General features: G+C 32.3%; 1 pseudogene; it reads right to left on the reverse strand.

Annotated features, from left to right (window-relative positions):
* Positions 1-998: 998 nt before the first annotated feature.
* On the reverse strand, positions 999-12,006 carry LOC110694025 (annotated as a pseudogene).
* Between the last annotated feature and the right edge of the window lie 11,981 nt (positions 12,007-23,987).

The raw sequence follows: 23,987 nt of genomic DNA on the forward strand, positions 1-23,987 counted from the left end.
AAATTGTTCGCGTTATATGAACAAACAAGGCGGAACCAAGGGGGGCTGGGGTGGGCCTCCCTCTAAGTTTTAGTAATTTGATATATGTTGCTTTAATTCATGTTAGTTGTAACATAGATGAGTTAATTTTGGGTGAAAATATAAAGATTTTTTTCTAGCTTTAAGGGTCTGTTCTCGTACAGTTATTTTCAGTTCCGTTTAGTTCCTAATGTCCTTCTCTAATAAAATATTCATTTCAGTTCAGTTCAGCTCAGCTCTAATAAGTTCAGTTCATCTGAATTCAGTCAATAAGAACAGGCCCTAAGTTCGAACCTTCTCTCAAACATTTTTTTTGATCTCATTTTTTTTTTTTTAAAATTTCAACATACTTCATACTATTTTTATACGGAAATATTACTACATATATTTCGCTTGCCCCCCTATAAAAAAATTCTGATTCAGCCACTGTGAACAAATCAACTCTTTTGCACCCCTAACTAATAACTATACAAAAATTAGGGGAGGGGGTGAGCAAAACAAGGACCTATTAAAATTTCTCAGGTCAAAGCCTACTACAAGAAGTTCCTCGAAATTAGAACCAGAACCGAAACTTGAACAACCGAGTGCGAGTGCCCATCATTTCATAAACTGGATCAAATTTTTTTCCAATTCATTTAGGAAAAAGATGTCTTGCATGATTTGGACATAAATACGGTTATGAATTATGATAGGCTAAAGTTGTCATTCTGTTCGCTTTTTCTTTTAAAACTTGGCTTGGATTGATTTATGATGTAGGCTGCTAAGTGCTAACACAGCAGTTTTATCGGTTGTGGTTCTAGCATCTAGGTACCTGATATTAACACTGGTATTAATGGGGTTTTGGCTCTGAAAAATTGAGGACTTGAACTGAAACACGTTGCAATAAGTTCTCTATTTTGCTACTCGTAATTGCTAGTTCCTAACAAGTTCCGGTTTCAATTCAAGTGCCCTGATTTTTTGCTCACCCCTAACAAAAATCATACACAAAAATAATGAATCTATTTACTTTACATAATAGTTTAATACAGACCAAGCACAAAAATGATGATGCAGATTATAAACCCCATCATGTTCACGAACACATTTTTTTTTTGGTTGCTTTTGAAGAAAATAAACGCACTATAAAACAAGAAATGACATTCACTAGATTTACAGAGGTAATTTTTTTTTATTCTTTTGAAAATTAAATAGAAGTAGTCAGAACCTGTTCAAGTCTCAGGTAAAGGTGGGAAAACTTTTTGAATAAAACCTAAGAAACGTTGAGAGTAAAAAGTTGGGTCGACTGCTGATATGGACAATGAATCGAATTGAAGAGATTTATACGCATGCTCGATCTTCTTGCTCATGTTATAATCCTGCAGTATATCAATTATACCTAAGTATAAGACGACATCATAAGCCTCATGATGTGTGCTTCAGACTCCCCTAGAGTACGCTCCGCTCTTGCTGGCATGTTCACTCCAAGTTGGATTTGAAGCCTAACAAAAGAAAAATCAAAGATGGAAACCATCAATTTAGACCAAGAAGTATTCATGATAAGGTGCGGATGGAATTAGCAGAAAACCATAGTCATTGTCACCCTTAGCTAATATGACAAAAATCCATACTCCATCCTATATTTAAGTTTAGAAAGATATGGCAGGGTCGCATGTAGATTATGCAGAGGTTCAGAGAGAAAAAGGTGGGCAGGTGCGGCTGCAAGGCCTAATATTAGAGAGAAGAGAGATAAACCTTGCTACAGTGAGTGTGTAAACTTAAATTGAGACAGCCACTATTGGTTTATATTACCTTTTATATAAATCCTCGGATGAAGAAAGTATCATGCAAGAAAGTATATATAGGCAACCACCACTAGAGAAGATGCACATGCGAAGTTTCTCTTGGCTCTGCTTCTAAATTTCCAATAGCCTAGCTTTCCGATTCATCAACAGATGACAATATAACACCCTCAACTCTCAGTCAAGAGAATAGCAAAATGGTAAAGAATATGAAAGGATAACAAGTTTATCCAGCTTTTTCCAACCTACACTTCGTTTTTATAATTTAATAATATTTTTTATATCGAATTTGTTAACTTCAATTCAGAATGTCCTTTAAAAGAGACAGACAAAACCACTAAACTGGAAGTCAAAGACAGTAGTATTGACAGCTAGACAAGCAGCATGCCTCAACACTCAAAAAAAGTGACTAAGCTCACATAAACACATTATATGACCAAATGAAACCTTATTTTCCCAACAATGACTTAGTTTCATGGTTACCCTAAAGGTCATTTAGTCTCATATTTGTCCTTTTATTCACAAGCAGTGGCCCGCAGAGGGTGAATGTCCCATCACAAATGAAACCAATCAATTTAAAAAAATAAAAAAAAAAAAACAAAAATTGTCAAAGGAAAAATGAAAACAATAAAGCACATACAGATGTCTGGTGGACATGATGAGGAAAACCTTGAAAAGAGAGTTACATACCTAGCCGTGCCCGGAAGGAGCAAATCCACTTCTTCATGACCTGCAGCAGAAGCTGCCCGCAATCTACTGCCTCTTATATGAGAACCCACAACGACACTACTGTCGTCTCCTCGTGGAACCAGTACAAGGCTTTGCGGATAAGCAAACATGCCATCATCCAAGCATCTGCCATTGTGTCCATTTTAAAATATATCAAAATGTAGAAAAATTGCACATAGAACATTGCACTTTTTAGAAAGTTCATGGGTTACCAACAAACAACATTAACTTGACAAGCGTTAGAAGAAAAGATTGATGACTTTAACAGTCATCTCCACTTCAACAAGCGTTTGTACCACTGGTAATAGATCAAGTTCACTCAAAATTCTATGTTCCTATTAGATTACAGTTTCCTTCAACACTGTAACCATACATGGCTCTGCTAGTGATTTAAGAGCGAAGTTTACAAGCCCAATGTCATTCAACAACAATGATGCTGTAAGGCAAATAACACCTATGGAAGGAAAGAGTGGAGAATAAGACCATGTTTGTCCAAATTGATGCTAACAACAAAGTTCAAGGCACGTTTGCTAATGGGAATGAATTCGTAAATTTGTAAGGAAAATCTTATGCCAGCGCCAAGGGATTGCATTACCAAGGGCAGTAGTACGACACTTTCCTTGCTAAATTACAACTTAAACCCATTCTCACTACCTCTGTTCATTACCAACAACTAAAAGGGCCTTCATGGGTGGAGAAAGAAATCTGGCATCATGCATATAATTCATCCAAGAAAAATCTTACTTGAAGGGGTAAAATATTGACATTTTCTCCTCTCCAAATACATATATGGTCATATATAATATGTAAGAAAATAATGGACTAAGCTCGACTGCTATATAATTGGATGGTATAAATATTATCAGAGTGAAAAAAAATTGATCCATTTGATCCAATGTGGACTTGTTTAGGCAGCACTAGCATATGTTTCTGCAAGTCAGAAATTTAATAATAAACCTCTTTTTGAAAGCTCTTTCAATCCTTACCTGTACACTTCTGAAAAAGCTACATTTCAAAAGCAACATTTCATATCAAGGAAAATAGTTGGTAGTAGCTTAGAAACAAACCTTCTTCAGCTACAACGCCCAAACCATCTGAATTCATGCTCCTAGTACGAACATGATTGAACGGAGGTGCTGAGGAGCACGATAATGCACTCCTAACAAAAGACTGTAATCCATTATGTGCTGTGACTCCAAGAATTTACTATCAGTCTCAATCTGGCTGCAAATTTCCATACAGAACTAATCAGAAATGAAAACCACCTGATCATACATAAATCAATAATTACAAATTCCTGTTCAGTCATGATAGAAAGAATTTCAAAATGGATGATAAGATCAGATGGCCTGAAAGCTCACAGAAATACTTCAAAGATATAAAAATGTTCCAATTATCATAATCATATCGGTAAATCAAAACTTTGTTAATCCATCCATCTCACAAGGCAAATAATAAAAGAGACATTCAATAGCTTATATGTTTACAGGATGTGACAGTAACATATCTTCTATATAGCTAAATCATCATTTTGATAGAAAGATACCCATTCTCACTCTCCCCAGTACATAATAAACAACTTTCTTTTCTCAACTTGACTCTTCCAAGAGTATTGACTTGGTGTCTTTGGAATTTTAAAGAAATCAATGAGACTTAACTCATACAGGGTCATGTGTAACAAGAGGTCTGTCACTCTGTCATACTTTCTTAATCCAACATTGAGAGAGAGGAAAGCAAAGGGCTGCTTTGGCTATATAATTGCGTTAACAAATTTTTTGGAAAAGAAAGGTTCAATAGAGTATGATTGACATTTGACACGGTGATATAGCAAATCACGGGAATTAATGATTTAACAGGATCCCCACTTTGTAGTTACTAAGGCCAGTGAGAAGGTCAATGTAAGCAAAGCAAAAAAGGATACAAAGTCCAATGACATACACATATTACGACACAAACAATTAAAATTTATAGTAACTTACTTTAATAGTGCCTCCCTCCAAGAGGGCTCTAAGTAAAAGCTGTAGTTTAAATCCAAATCTTTAAGAATTGTGTTTTCATCAATTTCAACTTTATCTGCTGAGCGCCCTAGAGAAGATCCCTTCAAGTCAAACCTTCGATGAATCCTTAATTCAGTGCAGAACATATTTCCCATCACCACAAATCTAAACTGCAAGAAACCAAATCATGACAAAGTTAAGGCTCTAGGGACTCGATCCAAATCATAAACGAACGCTTTCAAGATGACAAATGGTCACCAAAAGAATATGAACCTTAACTAGAAAACTACAACTACATTTTTAGTTACCTCCTCCGTTTCGACATAATGGTTACACTTTTCTTCTCTAATAAACCAAGGTGATCACTAAGATAATAAGAGAGAGAAGAGTAAAAGGTAGAACATTGTACAAAAAGAATAAAATAATGTACAGTAGAGACATTGTAATCAAAGAACACTCCCTCCGTCCCTATTTACTCGACACTCTTTCACCCGCACATAATTTCATGCAAACTCATTGCCTTTTAATTTTATTCTGTGACAGTAACTAGAAGTCGTAGGACATTTTTTTTTAATTATAAATGGTGGGTAGTGGAGTTTTTTTTTTTTTTTTCCCCTTCTTTTAAAAAAATATTATATTTTGTGGGTAGTTGGAGATTTTATTATATTAGTTGGTGCTGAGGTATTTTCTTATTATAGTTTGTGGGTAGTAAATCCAAATTTAAAAGAGAGAAATAATTATTAACAAAAAAAAAGGGGGGGGGGGTCTATGCATTTTAAGGAAAGATAGAGAAATGTGTCAAGTAAATAAGGATGCCTTTATGTGGAAAGTTTATCAAATAAAGAGAGACCGGGGGAGAAATTAAACAAGGCAAGTGGGGGCAAATGATTAGAAATAGTACTAAAATATTCTGCGTCATATGACCCAAAGTCCTAAACTATTAATTTGAAACAACCAAGATAGAAAAATGTAACTACTATCTCAAAACAAAGGGATTAAATTAGGAAAAGGTTTAACTTTAAGATAAACTATAAAACTCCCAATGGTAGTTTATGTTGTTACTTAAAAGAGTAAAAACAGTACAACTATGTTACCTTTTGACCACTAGAAGGTTTGATCCTGTGAAGGCCGAAAAACTTGGTAATAAGTGTATTGTCATATGTACGCACATGGTGGTGATACTCAGGAAGCATCCGCAAAAGAACCTAAATCAATGCACACTGTTAGCAGAAGTTGATCATAAATTCCACACAATTTTTGCAACAGAAAAATAGCAGATTGACATTTATAGCCTTCAATCTAGTTAAGCAGTAGTAAGCAGCATAGTGAAATTCACATAAAGACAAGCTTATTAGAGCAACCAAGCAAGCAAAACATCAACAGCAGTGCCACTTATGTCTACTATTGATGATTGATCAATTTTCAAACTTAAGCCTAGTTTCACAGATACGCAGGTATACCTCCTTTCAAAATAGATTATTAAACATCTAACCAAACAAAAGGAATACAATCAATACATTGCCTCACTTGGCTCACATGCCTACAAGCTTATTTGTTACTCAAACCAAAACTTACATACTCCAGCAGGCTTTGAATACAATCAGTACACTATGAACCTTTCTGGCCAAAGATGGTCTAAACAATCCCAGTGAAACCTTACGGAATCTTCTAGTAGACTTTCAAATTTAGAACATCATGTATTCATCTTCAAAAGATGATTGATATAATCTCGAGTTTCAGTGAATATATGAAGGGAATAACTGTAAACAAACAAAATAAACAAAATAAAAAGTATTCCCATGCTGCTAACATCAATATGTATAGAAATTTAATATGTTAAAGCTGAAAGGAGGGCATCAATAGTTAGTAATGAGAATTGTTGAGTTTTGATTTGACATACAAGATCTAGAAGCAGCACCTACAATGTTGGAATTCGGAACGAGAATAAAACGAAGACAAAAAAAGAGAGAGAAAATTGGATGGGAAAAGACTTATGGCATCTTCTAACAGATGTAGAAGTTTCAGTGAAACAAGATAGAAGCAAATGTTAGAAAGGCATCCATTCTCTAGATGCTTATTAAGCTATTATTATAGTAAAAGTGTATAAAATGTAGTAACCTCTATTTTCTTTAGTTGATGTTATTATAGTTCTACACCGTTTATTTGGTTGATAACCACTATTGATAAGATGCAGTATGCGACTGAGTGAAATTGGCATCACATACTACTACATTCCTTATAACAAAAATGACTTGTATCTACACCGTTTATTTGGTTGATAACCACTATTGATAAGACGCAGTATGCGACTGAGTGAAATTGACATCACATACTACTACATTCCTTATAACAAAAATGACTTGTATAATTCGATTTTATAGTTTGGTTAGTCACTCTATCACTTTTATAGATGTTATTCGTATATCTTTCTGAAACAAGCTCCACACATGTTTACACTATCACAAATTCACGGGTCTACATAACCTTGGTCTCCTAGACTGCTGATGGCAGAATCCATTAAGAATTGCTGTTTTTATTGCTCCAGACTAAACACAGCCTGTGTACTGTACAAAGTTGTTAACAGGGCAGGAGATTACATTTGGACCAACCAAGAATTTTATGAACCAAACATATGAATGATACATGGTAGTTGTGAAGGACGAAATAATGTCTAGATTCTAGACTAGTTATTTTTACGCATATGGCCTTTTGTCATAATTGTCTGAAAAAGAACATGAAAGCTAAATAAAGCAGATGAAAACTAACACTAGTAGAAACTTCACACCAACTAGTCAACTACTAAGGCCACATGGTTCTAACAACAGAACACTCCGTATTATTAGAACAAGACATGATATCTACTTAAGAGACAAGTGAAGTTAAACATGCAAAAGGTGAAGTGAAAATTTGAAATAGAAAGAAAACTGAAATTTCTGACAGAATATAAAATATAAGCTAAGCCCCAACCTTTACTTCAGACTTCCGAAGTGTCTTAATCATGAAGCGATCATCTTGAGAGAGGAAAAAGACACTGCCACTTTTCCCAGGCGATGATAATTCCCTCAGGGCATCATTTCCACAGATGGACATCATGTAGTCAGCAGCATCTATTTTGAACATCTCCCTCAGGTTTCTATAAAAATAAGCAAGTTAGCATTTCAAGAGTAAAAACTGATGATCTACGGAGTATGATGTATGTCCATAAATTGAATGAAGAGGGAGAAAGAGATAAGTTTCCCATTATGTAATGGACAAGTAATTAAACTTCAACCTTTAGTTGTGCTTCGAGAAAGCACTCTTTTAGATAATCCGATAGAGGAAAGGCAAACTTTTAAACATCTGAAAAAGTACTGCTCATGCTTTTACAAGCTGCTATAAAATTTTACAAATTCTTTTGCAGAAAGAATTCGTTAAAATTTCACATTCTGTAGTGACTCATATCCAAACAGAGATCAGATCAAGCTCTCCTGTCACCTTCCCCATCGGAGATGAGTGTTTAACTCTCTTACCTTCCTTGCTAAAAGATCCTTTACTACAGTAAAAAAAAAATTACCCTCTTATTGAGTAAGTGGAAGAATACGATACTAACAAGGTTCTTCAAAAAGTCCTAAAAGTCAGTAGAAAGAAAAAGGCCTGATACTAAGCACTTTTAGGAACCCCGTCTTCCAACCATGAAAACCTTTACAAATTCTGGTCCCATGAAAAGACGCCCACTCCTAAGTTATCATGGCAAGTATGACAAAAACATGATAATACCCCACAGAAAAATTGAAGAGGAGGGGGGAAGAAAGAAAGAAAACCTTCTCAAAGATAAGATAATTTGATAATCAAATTTGTCTGCAACATGTGTAATATTTGGAGTCCAATCCAAAAAATTATCATATTAACAACAGAAATGATATCTCAGAAATGCATTAGCATAAGAGTAAAGTAGAAGCAACAGCATTATCTTCATGGATGCTACATAACAAACATCCACGATTCAGTTCCTCGATTAAATCATTCAACAGTTACTACTAAGGACCATGCTTTTCAGAGTGAGCTCATTGCATGAGAACATGACCATTAATCATCATATGTGAGATTCACTAAACTAAATTTGAATGTTCATTGCTGACAGAAAATAGAGCATTATTCTTGAAGACAACAATAAAGATCTACTCAATTCTGGGGTCTGATCAGACTCTATATAGACTTCAGGATAAAGGATTTATGGAGTAGAATGTATATGCAACTATGTCTCAGAAATTTAGAGTCCACGACAAACCTGAAAACCATTGGACAATAATCTTTCCATCTGAAATCATCTGATTGATGAGGGGGTGTCAATTGCGACCCTTCTTTAGGAAAATTCATCCAAAAGCTTGCACGTGGACCAAAGTCAGATGCTCGGACTTCTCGTCTTTGTATGGGAGTGATCTTTCCCACAGTATATCTGAACAAAATCTAATGCAAGTTCAGTATAGCATACTGAGGAAAACACCATCATATGTATGAAAACATTTCTGACAAAACAAGCATGCTTTTTTTAACTCTTTCCAACAATGGCAAAAAAAAAACATTGGTTACAAGATAAACAAGAAAATTGTCCAACACCAAAATGGAACAAGGAATACAAAAAATTGAGAAAGATCCAAGGCTCTAAGAAGAATATTACTTTAATCAGCTAAATCAAATTAGACTGTGGAAAACAGCAGCCCATAACTCTGAGTCTCAGACTTCCAATTTCAGTACAAACTTTGGTCTACCATTAGGCCATAACAAAGCTATGAAATCTCAAATGATTAATAGATCCTATTAATTGAACAATTGCATCATGCTCTACAATTCTGAAGAAAGTGTGAAGACTCCATCTTAATAAATAAATTGCTTGATGGCATGAAAACCAATAACAAAAATGAATACCTGGAGAACTGTGTTAAATCAGAGTAAAGAAGGTGAATTTACCTTATCCCAAGCTGCAAACTGAGCATCAAATCATAACTTCGGTGACCTTTAATAATAGCTTCACCTGGTCTCTTTATGTCTTTTGCTAGTTTCCTCTGCCTCCTTTTTGCTCTTTTAGACCTTGGAGAAAATGAATTATTAACAACCATCTCACTAATCAAAACACCTTGCATATACTCCCGTTCAACAATAGGAATATTTGTCTCAGCTTCTTTATCTCTTCCTTCAGTAAGTGATTCAGCGAAACCAGATGATGTATCATGTCCAATAACCTTCTCAATTGCAACTTCAAGGCTCCAACGTCTCTCAAGAGATATGTTCTTTTCACGGGATTGCTCAAGATTTAGCAAATTACCTTTTGAAAGCTTATCAGAGGGATGACGACGAGCTTCACGGCTTCTGCCAACCTTTACATTTCCCATGTTCACTGTGGATGCTTGACGAAGATGAGACACCTGGTTCTGCTTCTTCAGATCTGGTAATACTCCTCGTTTCCTTAAAGCACCTAAGTAGAGCTCTTGGGCAGCTGGAAGTTTGCTACCATTCGGATAGAATGCACCCTTCCCATCTTTCAAACCTCGAGTCCAAGTTCCCACATAACAACCACCATCGCTCCATGTATAAACTCCAAACCCGTGCATCATTCCATTCAGCCAACTACCTTCAAACATATCTCCGTTAATCCAAGTAAGGCATCCTTTTCCAGACATCAGTCCTCCTTTCATATCTCCTAAGTAAACATTCCCATTAACCCATGTATATTTCCCAGGCCCCTCTGGAGATCCCTGCATCCAGGAGCCCTCAAAGATATCACCATTGGCATAAACTTGATATCCCAATCCATGTTTAACATTAAGTCTCCATCGACCCTTATATGTCATACGCCCTGGCCACGAATATGTACCTTGGCCACTCATATAACCACCTGAAAACTCACCCTCATAAACTGCTCCAGAAGGAAAGCTAAGCCTGCCCCACCCGTGTCTCATCCCCCTTCTCCACTCACCGTCATAAACACAACCATCAGACCACGAATACTTCCCTGACCCCTCAGGCACATTTCCAAGCAATGACCCTGAATAAGATTCTCCATTCGGTAGTTCAATATCTCCCACTCGAAATCCAGAAGCCGTGGAAGATGTACGAGAGATTTCCCCATTCGATACAGCACCAATGCCGTCTTTTAAATTCGAAGCAAAGACATTAAGAGATTGAGTTCTCGCTGGACACAATGCAACTCCTCCCCCGTTTTCGACAGTTGCCATGGGGTCAGACATGCATAAGACTCAAAGATTTCAGGTAGAGTATATTGCCCTCAAAGTACCATTAACAGCCCCAAGTCTAATTAACAACTGCAGGACCGAAAAAAACACAATCAAGAAAAATAAAAACCCAAATATTAGGAAACAAAATAATCTACCAAAAGACTTCAAGCTTAAAGCTAGGGTCCATCCACAGAAAGTGGAAAATGGTAGTTCCACCAACTCCTGTTATTTCACAAAATTCAAACATCAACAAGCAATTATAGTTTCTAGGCTCACTTTCTATCACAATAGTCGGTGCAAATTCAAAATCATTTCAAATTATGGTATATAAGACACCGCAAAGGCATAGATGTACATGGAATTTGATCTCAAGTTTTCGATACTACCCGAAGACTTTATTAGCTTACACAGACTTATTACTGACACATCCCCATGAATCTGATGATGCATTTGAAGAGATCAATCAACCATATCAGCAAAAACACCACATAAGAAGGATGAATATTCCTTACACTGTGCAAAAAAATTCTTAAACATAAATACAAAAAGATTGTCACTATTGTTACAATTGCACCACTTCCATCCTTTATCTAAAACATTGTTACTGTAATTCCAAAAGAACCTAAAGAATACAAAAAGTTACAGCAAACAAAAAACAAAAAGACAACAAAATCCTAGATAAATCTTTTGCTTTATTCATAGTTATAAAGTAATAACAATGATGATGAAACCAATGAACTCAAATATGACAACATATATAGTCAACCTTCCAATAAATTGTTAAAAACCAAGAAATTATAAACAGTATTATGCAAAAATTAAGAGATAGAAGAAATACCCAGATTGAAAAAACAAAGCAGATGTCCAGCAAAATGCTTATCTTCTGTGAAAAACAGGACAAAAAAAAAATATTTAAAGGTGGGTCAAATAAATATAAACCCTTTATTTGTTAAATCTTTATCAGATGATGTGATACTGAAAGCTCCAAACTTAAGCCTTCAAATCTTCGATTACTGAAAGACCCCCCAAATTTCCTTTTAAGAATATTTTATATTCTAATTGACTGTATCAATTTCTCTTTCCTCCTGGTTTCAGCTTAAATGGATGAAAAATGAAATCTAGCATTAAATTGTTGAGCGTAAAAGTGTAGCAGTTGAATAAAAAGGTTTCCTTTTTATTTGAACACAAGTCACACAACTTCACGACTCACATGGCCTATATTATATCTGTATATCTCCACATTAGCCTAGGGAAAACATTGTGTCTTGTGTCTGATAATATTGAGATTTGAGACCGTAAATAGTATGGATATACAAAGTATATGTACTATGTTAATAGTTTGACTCTTTTATAACTTTAATAAGGTCGGTTGATATTAAGGGTGTGTTCTCTTCAACTTAATTTCATTTAAGTTCAATTCACTTCAATTCAGTTTATTTCAGTTTCGTTTCTAATTTCATTTTCTTATATACTGTTCAATTTAGCTCCAATCAGTTCAATTCAATTCATCCCAACTCATTTCAGCAAATCAAAACATGCCCTTAGTCGTACACGATATTTAGATGGTACGGAGTATTTCGTATCATTCTAATATCAACAAAGACGGTCTATTGGAGTAACAAAACTTGTGTATATCAACTAACATATTAGATTCATTGAAAACTCAAGCTATTAGAGCATGAGAGGTAGAGAAATTTTCCCTTTAAAGACTACAATATTATCTCATGTAATTTAAGGTGCATTCTATTCACCTAATTTTCATTTATCTAAACTTAACTAAACTGATTAAAATTTATCTAAATTTATTTTAGATGTAATTTGAACTTGGGTAACCCTTATTAGAACTTAAGTCTTGTTCTCTTTGGCTTAATTTCAGTTTAGTTTAGTTCAACTCCAATCAATTCAGTTCCTAATTTCCTTCTCTCATAAAATATTCATTTCAGTTCTATTCAGTATAGTTCAGTTCAACTCTAATTAATTCAGTTCAGTTCAGTTCAGTAAATCAGAAAAAGCCCTTATTTTTCCTAATTGAACTTATCTGAATTTATTTTTCCTAAACTGAACTTATCTTAACTTAACAGAAATTATCTGAACTAATTAGACCTAAATTATAAAGTGAACAAAATTGACCCTTCCCACAAATTAGTTTTAAGTACTTTACGACATATTTTAAAAGTATATGTAATAAGAGTGCATTATATTCACTTGAATTTAATTTATCTGAAATTTTCTTATCTTATTAAAACTAATTTGATCTTATGTGAACTTATTATCCCTAATTAGAACTTAGTTTAGTTATAAATTGAACTTATCTTATATGGAGTATGAAATTATTTGTATTTATTTTACTTGAAATAAGTGAAAATAAGGTGAAAAGAACCGGGCTTAATGTTCTCAATTTCGAATGCATATAAATTGCAAAAAAGTTGTTACTAATATTTTAAAATCAAACATAAGAAATATTCTAATAAACTTTTTCCAGAATAAGTTGCAATGTGTATCTAAAATAGATTTATTTGAAAAGTTAATTAATTTCAGTAACTTTTCCTAGTAAAATACCAAGAGTCCAAGACTACCCTATGTGGAACCAACACCCGCTAAATTCCTTTTCATTGCACAATAGTACACTGGTTTTTTTTAATTCTTTATCATATCTATATGGGGACCAAAACCCACTTTTTATCCCAAATTAATTATCTTTTTCTTAAAGCCATTTTACTTCGGCTTAATTTCAGTTCAGTTTATTTCAGCTTCAATTAGTTCAATTCAGCTCAGCTCCAATTAGTTCAGTTTAGCTCTTAATTTCCTTTTCTCATAAAATATTCATTTCATCTCAGTTCAGTTCAGCTCCAATTAGTTCAGTTTAGTTTAGTTCAATAAACGTGAATAGACCCTTAATCTCTGTATTCACCCACACTCATATTGCAAATAATTTTGAACAAAATATTAGTGAGAACTATTGTCAAAGTTTGTAAGCCTTATATATATATTGAGGCATTCTTTGAAGAACGGAAGGGGGTAAAGTATTTTTTTTTTTCCGAATTTCATCTTAATTTATTATTAAAGTTTAAGATGTGTGTACCAAACAATATGACCACATTGTCCTCATCTACATCTTTGTAATATGTGGCTCTCTAAATACTTATAATATACCTAAATTATATTATGCGTCGTCTACGTAGAATGTTGCAATGCAAGAGGTAATGGTTTCGTTATTGCGATTTGTGAACAATTGTCCTATCTCATGCATTTCACACATTATTTGGATAAGGGTTTTTGGGAGATGTGAAACATGTGGGTTTTGGGCATGATTATATAATACATTAATACATGTATACAACTAATTAAAAATAGAAAAAATACAAAATATCTTCCATAAATGAGTGAGGTTGTATACTATCGTAATAATATATGTCCCACTATATACTTTAATTTTCTTGTACTATCTTGAAGAGACGTGATCACCCAATACTTCTCCTAATTATATTCTACAAAAGAAATTGTAATACTAAAAATCTAAAAAGGTCGGCAAAAGTTGGTGTTTGATTTGTACTTCCTCATATTGCAAATTTTTTTTTTCATTGATACTTAGTGTCTGGGTGATTAGTTTTGTCATTGTTAATTAAAAAATATGTTATCTATAGACACCATGGATGACAATATAACAGTAATAATAAAGTTGTACAAGTACAATTAAAGGGATGGCTTATTAATTATTTAATTTAAATTAGTCTTGCTACTTGCTAGCTAGCCTAATAGAGTAATAGGTCCCTCATATTAATGAATGAATTAAATTAATTTAATTATGATAATGTATTCATGTCCAACGTATTACGTATTGCATACTCTACGACGACCTACGTAACGTACGTAGCTCTTACTTCTTAACAAGTAAGTAGCTCATCAACCCAAATAAGTTATTGAGAACAAGTAGGGGTGGGACTTTTCAAACCGAACCGTGAAACCGCCCGTTACCGAACCGAACCATCACGGACCGATCCGTTTATAAACCGATAAATGTAAACCGAAAACCGAACTGAACCGTTCAATATCAAACCGAAACCGAATTGAACCGCTCAATGTCAACCCGTTTACGGACCGTAAACCGATAACAAACCAAACTGTGCAAATCCGAACCGAAACGAAACCGAACCGAATGGTTTATAAACCCGTTAATGACCCGAACCGTTTATAAACCGAAATCGTTTAAACCGAAAAAAAAAACCCGTTTAAACCGAACCATTTGTAACCCGCTAACCGTTTAAACCGACCCGTTTATGAACCGAAACCGTTTAAACCGCACGTATAAACCGAACCGTTATAATCCGCTAACCGTCTAAACAGAACTGCCATAACCCGTTAAACCGTTAAAATCGAACTGTTTTCGAATCGCAACCTGTTTAAACTTATCCAATTAGTTGCTTAATTCAAATTGAATTATTTACAACCTAAATGGCTAAATAGTAAATACAATTAAATAATTAATGTTAATAAATGTAGATCTAATCAAACGGCTTAGGTTTATACAAAGGTTTATATCACCTAGATCTAGGCCAACGACATTATTAATATCGTTTTAGATTACTTATTTATTTTAATTACAAGATATATCATTTGTATCTTTTCATTCCAGTAATAAAGTCCACCCAAATTATCTTCATTGTTCCTTGATATTCATGATCATCCAATAAGATAACATAAGATTGGAGATAAATAACATTAAAATTAGAGTAATATCAACAAGCAATTAAAAAAAGTCACCATTTTCATTGATTAAAATTCACAATACATATACCAATACATAATGAAACTACTATCACTACTACCCAGATTAGATTTCAGATTTATCAACTGAAACATCATCAAGTTTAGGGTTGCAAAAAAATGATACATGATAAGATGAAGGGAGGAGTGAGAATGTGAGTGATTTGGGAGCAGAATCTTGAAGCAGAATCTTGAAGCGGCAGCCCAGCACCCAAGAGCAGAGGAAATAGCAGCAACAAGCAGGAACCAGCACACGCAATAACAGATCAGCAACTTATCCGAAGCAAGGAATAATATAAGCAGAAGGGACTCAGCAGGAACTTATTTTTGTTTTTCAAAATTGCTCTCAGATTTACGTTTATCGTATCATCACTGAGCAATGGATGTTTAAAATTTAAAATTTTAGACCTAAGAGACCAACTGTTATCAACATAATGAGCAGTCAAAGTGAGATAGCCTCGGTTAGTACATGCAGTCCACAAGTCACATGTAAAGCTAACTCTACCAGAAACATTAGCCAAAGACTCAAGCAACAAGGATTTATATTTATCATGCTCAGCAATAACATACTTTAACATAGTTTTTCTACAAACATGCTACACCTTAGGATTCAAATATGCATGAAGTTCCCTAAGATATTCATGCTCTACAATATTTAAAGGATATGCATGGCAGATTATAGCTTTAGCAAACTTTTGTAAATAAGTTTTTTGATCAAATTGTGATTCGTTACCGGACTGGAGACCATGCTTTTCCAAACATGCATTAATATGAGCTCTACAAGTTGAAGTACCCGCTTTACCAGGTGCTTTATATTCTTTGCCACACAAATTACAACGAGCATAATCTACATTTTCATTACCTATCGTCTTTACAAAAAAAGTGTAATGCTTCCATATACCTGCGGTTCTTTGACGTTTATTAACAGAAGGATTGATAGTGTCGGTATTACTAGCATCATCAACTGAGACAGAGGCAGCTTGAGAGCTAACAGTATCAAAATTTGATTGCCTCTCATAGTCAAATTCATCATACTCGCGAGACATGACTGAAACAAAAAAAAAAACAGCATTTATAACTTATAAGTACCAAATTAAGTGACAGATTCTACTAATAGTGAGCAATTAAGCATGCATTGTCTCATGTGACTGACACTGAAGTCACGACAGTGAATCCTATTCACTCAATACCAAAATTCAACTAAATAGATAGTTCATATTTCAGAATTTTATTTGCACTAGTCAATGTTTCAAAATTCAGAATTATACAACAAACGTGATTACAACATATATCCTAACAGAATATAGAAAGTTATATACGATACAGTCACATATGTGTACATTTTAAGTACTAACTTTAAGCCAATCATATACAATGCTTGTATTCCAACAATATGGGTTAAAATATAAAGCTAAAATCTCAATAAATAAACAATGCATGTATTCCAACAATAATAATCACATAATCTGAACAACCCATCATCATTACTTTTAAATCGAGCATAATAAACAACAAAACAGCACAAATCTACCATTTTCCCGTAAAAAACAAAAATACAATCAACAACAGATTTTACTCATTTTAGGCATATTTCGACTATATTCAAGCAAGAACAACAACAATAATCAAATACAAAAACAGAAAAACTGTATTAAAAAAAAACAAAAAGGAAAAAGTAATTACCTTTGACGGCTTGAAGGAGATTTGAAGATGGAGAACTACCTGAACTGGAGATCAAAAGGAAAAATCAAGAATGTAGATTATCAGAACTTGAAATAAAAAAAAAAACCGAAACGAAAACGAAAAAAATCGAATAAATTAACAAAAAAATTACCTTAGGGTTTGACGGCTTGAAGGAGAGGAAGATTTGAAATCAGAAATCAGAAATCAGAACTTAGATCCAAAACAAAAATGAAACGAAAACAAAAACCCTAAATAAACAAACCGAAACAAAAACGAAAAAAATCAAAACGAAAACAACAAAAATTAACAAAAAAACGAGAATGTAAAGCGAGAAATCAGAAATGTAGATCCAAAACACAAATGAAACGAAAACAAAAACCCTAAATAAACAAACCGGAACAAAAACGAAAAAAATCAAAACGAAAACAACAAAAATTAACAAAAAAAACGAGAATGTAAAGCTAGAAATCAGAAATGTAGATCCAAAACACAAATGAAACGAAATTGAGCTTGAGATTCTTGAGAATTTCAGAACGAAAGAGTGAGAAACTGAGAAGTTAGAGAGAGAAACTATGACAGATTGTGAGATTGAGAGAGAAACGGCTGAATGAGTGAATGAGAATGGCTGAGTGAGTGAGAGTGGTTTTTTTTTCTAGGTTTAGGTTTTACTTCAGTTGATCTAACCGTCCATATTCAATCTCAACATCTAAGTTAGATCTAACCGTTCATTTTTTTTTTTTTTTTGTAGATTCTAGAATATTCATCTAGATCTAACGGTCTAGATTTTCTTTGTGCTTTTCTAGGTCTTTTTGACCGTTTTTTTAATTATTTATTATTATTATTATTATTATTATTGTTAGTATAATTATTTGTTAATATTATTATTATTACTAGTTTACTACTACTATTATTATAATATTATTATAATAATTATTATTATTATTACTATTATTATTATTATTATTATTATTATTATTAGTTTATTACTTATAAGTTATAAATTGTAAGAAACGCAAATGTTTCAAAATTGAAATTGATTCAATACGACATAGTTAATGACTTAATGAGTTAATGGCTTAATGCTCATCAATATGACAATATCTGACATCTATGAGTCTGTGATTGTATATCAGTATATATAATAAACTATAAAACTAATAATAACTTAATAAGTAATAATACTAATAACTAATAAAGTAATGAAAATCTAACCATTGTTTTTCATGGGCATTCAATCTAACCGTTGTATATTTGACTATTCGTACATTAGTATTGCATAATGCTTTCATCACCACTTTAATTAGTGATTTCGTGATTTCGTCCATTTAACTTATTAAGTTGTTTGAGTTAGTAATCTAAATAAAGTAACAAACTAAATAACGAATCCATTTAATCTTGTGTAAGTTATAATTTATAAGAAATGCAATGTTTGGAAATGGAAATTGATTCAATACGATATTGTTAATGTATATGTAATTATATTATTATGTATATGATGTATATCATATCGTACGAATGTACGGTTGGTATCATTATCATACTATCATAAGTATCATTGCCTCATTGAATTATTGGTATGTACTATAATCGATAAACATATTTAGTTATTTACATATCTGATCATTAAAACTTAAAAGTTTAAAACACTTGTTGATCAATCTAATTGAATACTTGTACATTCTTAATTATCGATTTATCGTATTATAAGTATCAACTCATTAAATCATGGTCATGATTTCGTGATTTCGTCCATTTAACTTATTAAGTTGTTTGAGTTAGTAATCTAAATAAAGTAACAAACTAAATAACGAATCCATTTAATCTCGTGTAAGTTATAATTTATAAGAAATGCAATGTTTGGAAATGGAAATTGATTCAATACGATATTGTTAATGTATATGTAATTATAGATTAATTATTATGTATATCATATCATACGAATGTATGGTTGGTATCATTATCATACTATCATAAGTATCATTGCCTCATTGAATTATTGGTATGTACTACAAATCTACAATCGATAAACATATTTACATATCTGATTATTAAAACTTAAAAGTTTAAAAACACTTGTTGATCAATCTAATTGAATATTTGTACATTCTTAATTATCGATTTATCGTATTATAAGTATCAACTCATTAAATCATGGTTATGACGTGATCTTTAAAACAATCATGAATTCAATTCATGACCCAAACCGCTTATAAACCGAACCGACATGATCCAAACCGTTCATAAACCGAACCAATTGAACTGTGTAAACCCTCTACTAAACCGGCCCATTTCAAACTGAACCAACATGATTCGCACCGTTTATAAACCGAATCGATATTGACCCGGGTAAATCCGCCCCTAAACCGACCCATTTCAAACCAAACCGGCTTGATCCAAACCGTTTGTAAACCGAACTGACATTGACCCGGGTAAACCCGCCCCTTAAACCGACCCGTATCAAACCGAACCGACATAATCCGAATCGTTTATAAACCGACCCGCTTATGACCCAAACCGAATTTAAACCGCAAAGAAATAAACCGAAACCAAACCGAGCCGTGACTAACCCAAACCGAACCAAACCGACCCGCCAGCTAAACTAAACCGTTTCAATCCGAACCGCTCCAAACCGAAACCGACTCAAACCGAGGTCAAACCGAACTGCCAGACCGAAGTCCCACCCCTAAGAACAAGTAGTTGACAATTTTAGGATGGACCTTGTAAAGTTGTAAACTTGTAAGCGTACAACTTCACACGCTAAAAAAAAAAACACTTGTTTTGTACTGCGTATATCCGTATATGTATCTCTCATAGATAATCTATCATCTATTTTCACCGGAAAAAAATAAATAAATAAAATAAAATAAAATTATAAAAAAGAGAGGTCATGTATTAACTAATTAGGCAATGAATCAACATTGTCCTATACTAAGTAATAACGTTATTGATTCCTTAAAAAAAATAAAGTGTTAATGTTACAGACGAATCATCAATACTATATATTAAAGTAATCACCAGCATTATCCCCAAATTACACGTGTCACACTCACATTAAAAATTTTCCCGCCTAATATCCTTTTTTTTTCAGAATAATAAGATAGCTAATAAATAAATAAAAAGAGAATATACAACCTAATAAACAACCTAAAAAATGTAACAACAATAACAACTTAAATAAATAAATAAATAAATTTAATTGTTAATCTGTAAAAATGCATTATATATTCACTTTAATCTATGTATTGTTTGTTTTTTACTTAAAAAAAAAATTCACTCAATTTCAAATTCATAACATGTCAGCAAACTAAAATTAGAGATAAGTTCTTTACATTAATGTATTTAATCTATATGAATTTGATGATATAAATAGATACTACGCATAATTTATATATATATAAAAAAAAAAATTCTTTTGAATATTCGAGCGTTTGCTCGGGCAAAAAACTAGTTAGATACTATTGTGAAATACTCAAATATTTCTCATATGAAAGAAATTTACAGATCATAATACAAAGTATATATTTCGTTTTGTTATTAAAAAAAAGGTATATGTTTTGTTTTAGTTAAAAAAATGAAGCCAATTTCTACATTATTACTCCGTAATATGTTTATTGCATATGTTAAATTCGAATATCTATTGTTTCTTTTTTTTAACAAATACTCTGTATAACATATTTCATTTTGTACATTCAGCAATAATTTATTTTAAGTATTAAAGTAAAAGAAATTTAGTATTATGTCATTTTTTGGAATTTTTTTTATTATATAAAATAAAAGAGAAATTAATTGTATAGAAAATTAAGTACTCCGTACATAAATTCATTTTCACTACATGTCAACTATAAAAAATATTCCTACTAAAAAATAATTTATTGAAAAGTTAATAGTTTACTGAACATTTAATATAGTCCACTTGAGTTTTTTTTTAAAATTCATAATCCATTATTGTCGAACTTGAGTTATTTTTTAGAATTCATAATCCATTGCTAAAGGATGATGATGAAAGAAAAAGAATTATAGAGCAGTAAATTTAGACCATTTGAGACTTTGAGTGTTTGATGTGGTTTCACAAGTGTATAAGCACTAAAAGATTTAAATACTGAGATGTTAGTTAGTATATATTCAAAGTTGACAAAAACATCGTCTAGGGGTTGTGAATTTTTTTTTTCTATAGTATAAATTAATGTTAATTATAAAATAATAAGTCTTGTATAAGACTTGCATTATGTTTGTAAGACGGCTCATTTTAGGGTAACTTTAATAGTAATTTTTATGACAACTTTAATTCATTTAAGGATAATTTTTAATTTGAAATGAGTTTGATTGTATTTTAATGTGTAATTTCTATAGATTTATGTTATAAAGGTTAATATGATTTATCAAATACATTATAAATGTTTTTAAGGGTTAAATTTATGTTAGGAAAACTAAATTAGCCCGGTGCGATACACGATTTTAACAGTGAATTATAGTATCCTTAACATATATTGAGAAGACCACACAACTACTCATTCAAAAAAAAAAAACAACTTATAATTTCATAGATAACTAAAGTGTACCCGTGCAAAATGCACGAGATATATTTTATATTAGAAAAAAATTAAATATATAATATAAGAAAAAATATATTTCAAATAGGGAAGTTGATTTGATGTAGTAACTTAGGCCATGTGTTTTTTAGAGCTGTTGTGGTCTGATCTGCTTGACAATGCTCATGATTTATTCAAATCTGCTCTAATGAGTATTAGTAATCTGTTGACATGATCTGCTCTGCTGAAATCTGATATTCACTGCTTTACTAAAAAACTCAATAAAAACAAGGGCCGACTCTTATTTGTGGGTTGCCAGTGCCACACAATGTGTCCAGCTATTATTGGGGGCTACTTTGTTAAATCTAAAGAGGTTACCCGTTTTGTATTGTTGGGGTTACCTAGTTAGTGTCATAGGTCTACTTTTGATCTTTTGCAAGTAGCTTTTCGGTGAGGCCAGTCGCAAAAATAGCGTGCTCCAATTTTTATTTTTTTATTTTTTTTATGATTAGAGAAGTGAAAATTGTTTGTAGGATAATCCTTTAAAAATATGCATATAATTGAAGGGTTAGTTGGGGGAATTAGAGTGCTACGGTGAATTGTTGATAGAGGAATTGTATATTTGTGCTAATGCACGATATATATTATACGCGAAAGAAAATAACAGAAAGTGAACTGTTAGTATTGTTTAAAAATAAGTGAATTTTTATTAATTATTGCAGGCCCAAAAAAAAAATTAGGAAACAAAAAAAAAAGATGGGTAGTTATTATCCTTATTGATGTTAGTGTCATAGATCTACTTTTGATCTTTTGCAAGTAACTATTCGGTGAGGCCAGTCGCGCAAATAGCGTGCTCTAAATTATTTTTTTTTTTAATTTTATGATTAGAGAAGTAAAAATTGTTTGTAGGATAATCCTTTAAAAATATGCATATAATTGAAGGGTTAGTTGGGGATTTAGAGTGCTACGGTGAATTTTTGATAGAGGGATTGTATATTCGTGCTAATGCACGATATATATTATACGCGAAAGAAAATAACACAAAGTGAATTGTTAGTGTTGTTTTAAAAATACGGTTGTTTCACCATATGCCACTGAGTACTTAAAAAATTCACCAAATGCCATCAAGGTTTTCAAAATTCACCAAATGTCATCGAGCTTTTAAAAAATTCACCAAATGCCATTAATGACTAATGGCCATTAACTCCGTTAGTCATTAAGATTAAATCTTGACACGTGTCACAATATGATTGGTTCATTTTAATTATTTATTTTAATTAATAAAATAATATTTTTTTTCTTCATTTTTTCGTGGCAAAAATTGCTCGGGTATAGTTTTGGGGGCCATTTTGACCCTTTATGGGTATAAATTAAGCTCGGAATTGACGAAAAAAATAACGTAAAAGCTCCGTTTTGTGTGTTGACAATACTTCGATTAGCATGCCATATTTTTTAACCATCAAAATTGATCGGGTAAGGTTTTGGGGGTCATTTTGACCCTTTATGGTAATTAATTAAGCTCGAAATTAATTAAAATAATATATATGCTCCGTTTTGTATGTCGATATTGTAAAAAAATTTCCGAAAAAATGCAAAACGGGGTATTTACTTTTTTTTTGCCAATTTTGAGTTTTATTTGTACCCATAAAGGGTCAAAAATGAACCCTAAAACCTTACCCGAACAATATTCGTCACGAAAATAAAAAAAAATATATTATTTTTATTCATTAAAATAAATAATTATTGTGTATTAATTTTAAAAAGTAATGATATTTGGTGAAATAATTTTCCAAAGTAATGACATTTGGTGAAATAAGAATTGCATTAATGAAAAACTAACGTCCATATACTATTAGTGGCACGAGGTGTCATTGTATTGTTTGTTAGTGACATTTGGTGAATTTTGAAAATTTTGATGCATTTGGTGAATTTTGTAAGTACTCAGTGACATTTGGTGAAATAGCCGTTAAAAATAAGTGATTTTTTTATTAATTATTGCAGTCCCTTTAAAAAAATTGGGATGGGTAGTTATGGTCCTTATTGATGTTTTTTTTTAAAAAAATAATAAATAAATAAATAAATATATAGTGGGATGGATACTTGGATAGTTATTGGTTTTTTTTTTTTTTTTAAATGCATGAGATTTGAGTTTTGGAGATTTGAAGGCTGTGGTGAATTGACTCTGTAATTATATATAAGATTAAGAGAATGTAAATTTAAAATCTTTTAAAGTAAAAGAAAAGGATTACTTTAATTCGTTCAAATGAATTAAAGTAA

This window comes from Chenopodium quinoa, unplaced genomic scaffold (assembly GCF_001683475.1).
Source record: "Chenopodium quinoa cultivar QQ74 unplaced genomic scaffold, ASM168347v1, whole genome shotgun sequence".
Lineage (NCBI taxonomy): Eukaryota > Viridiplantae > Streptophyta > Magnoliopsida > Caryophyllales > Amaranthaceae > Chenopodium > Chenopodium quinoa.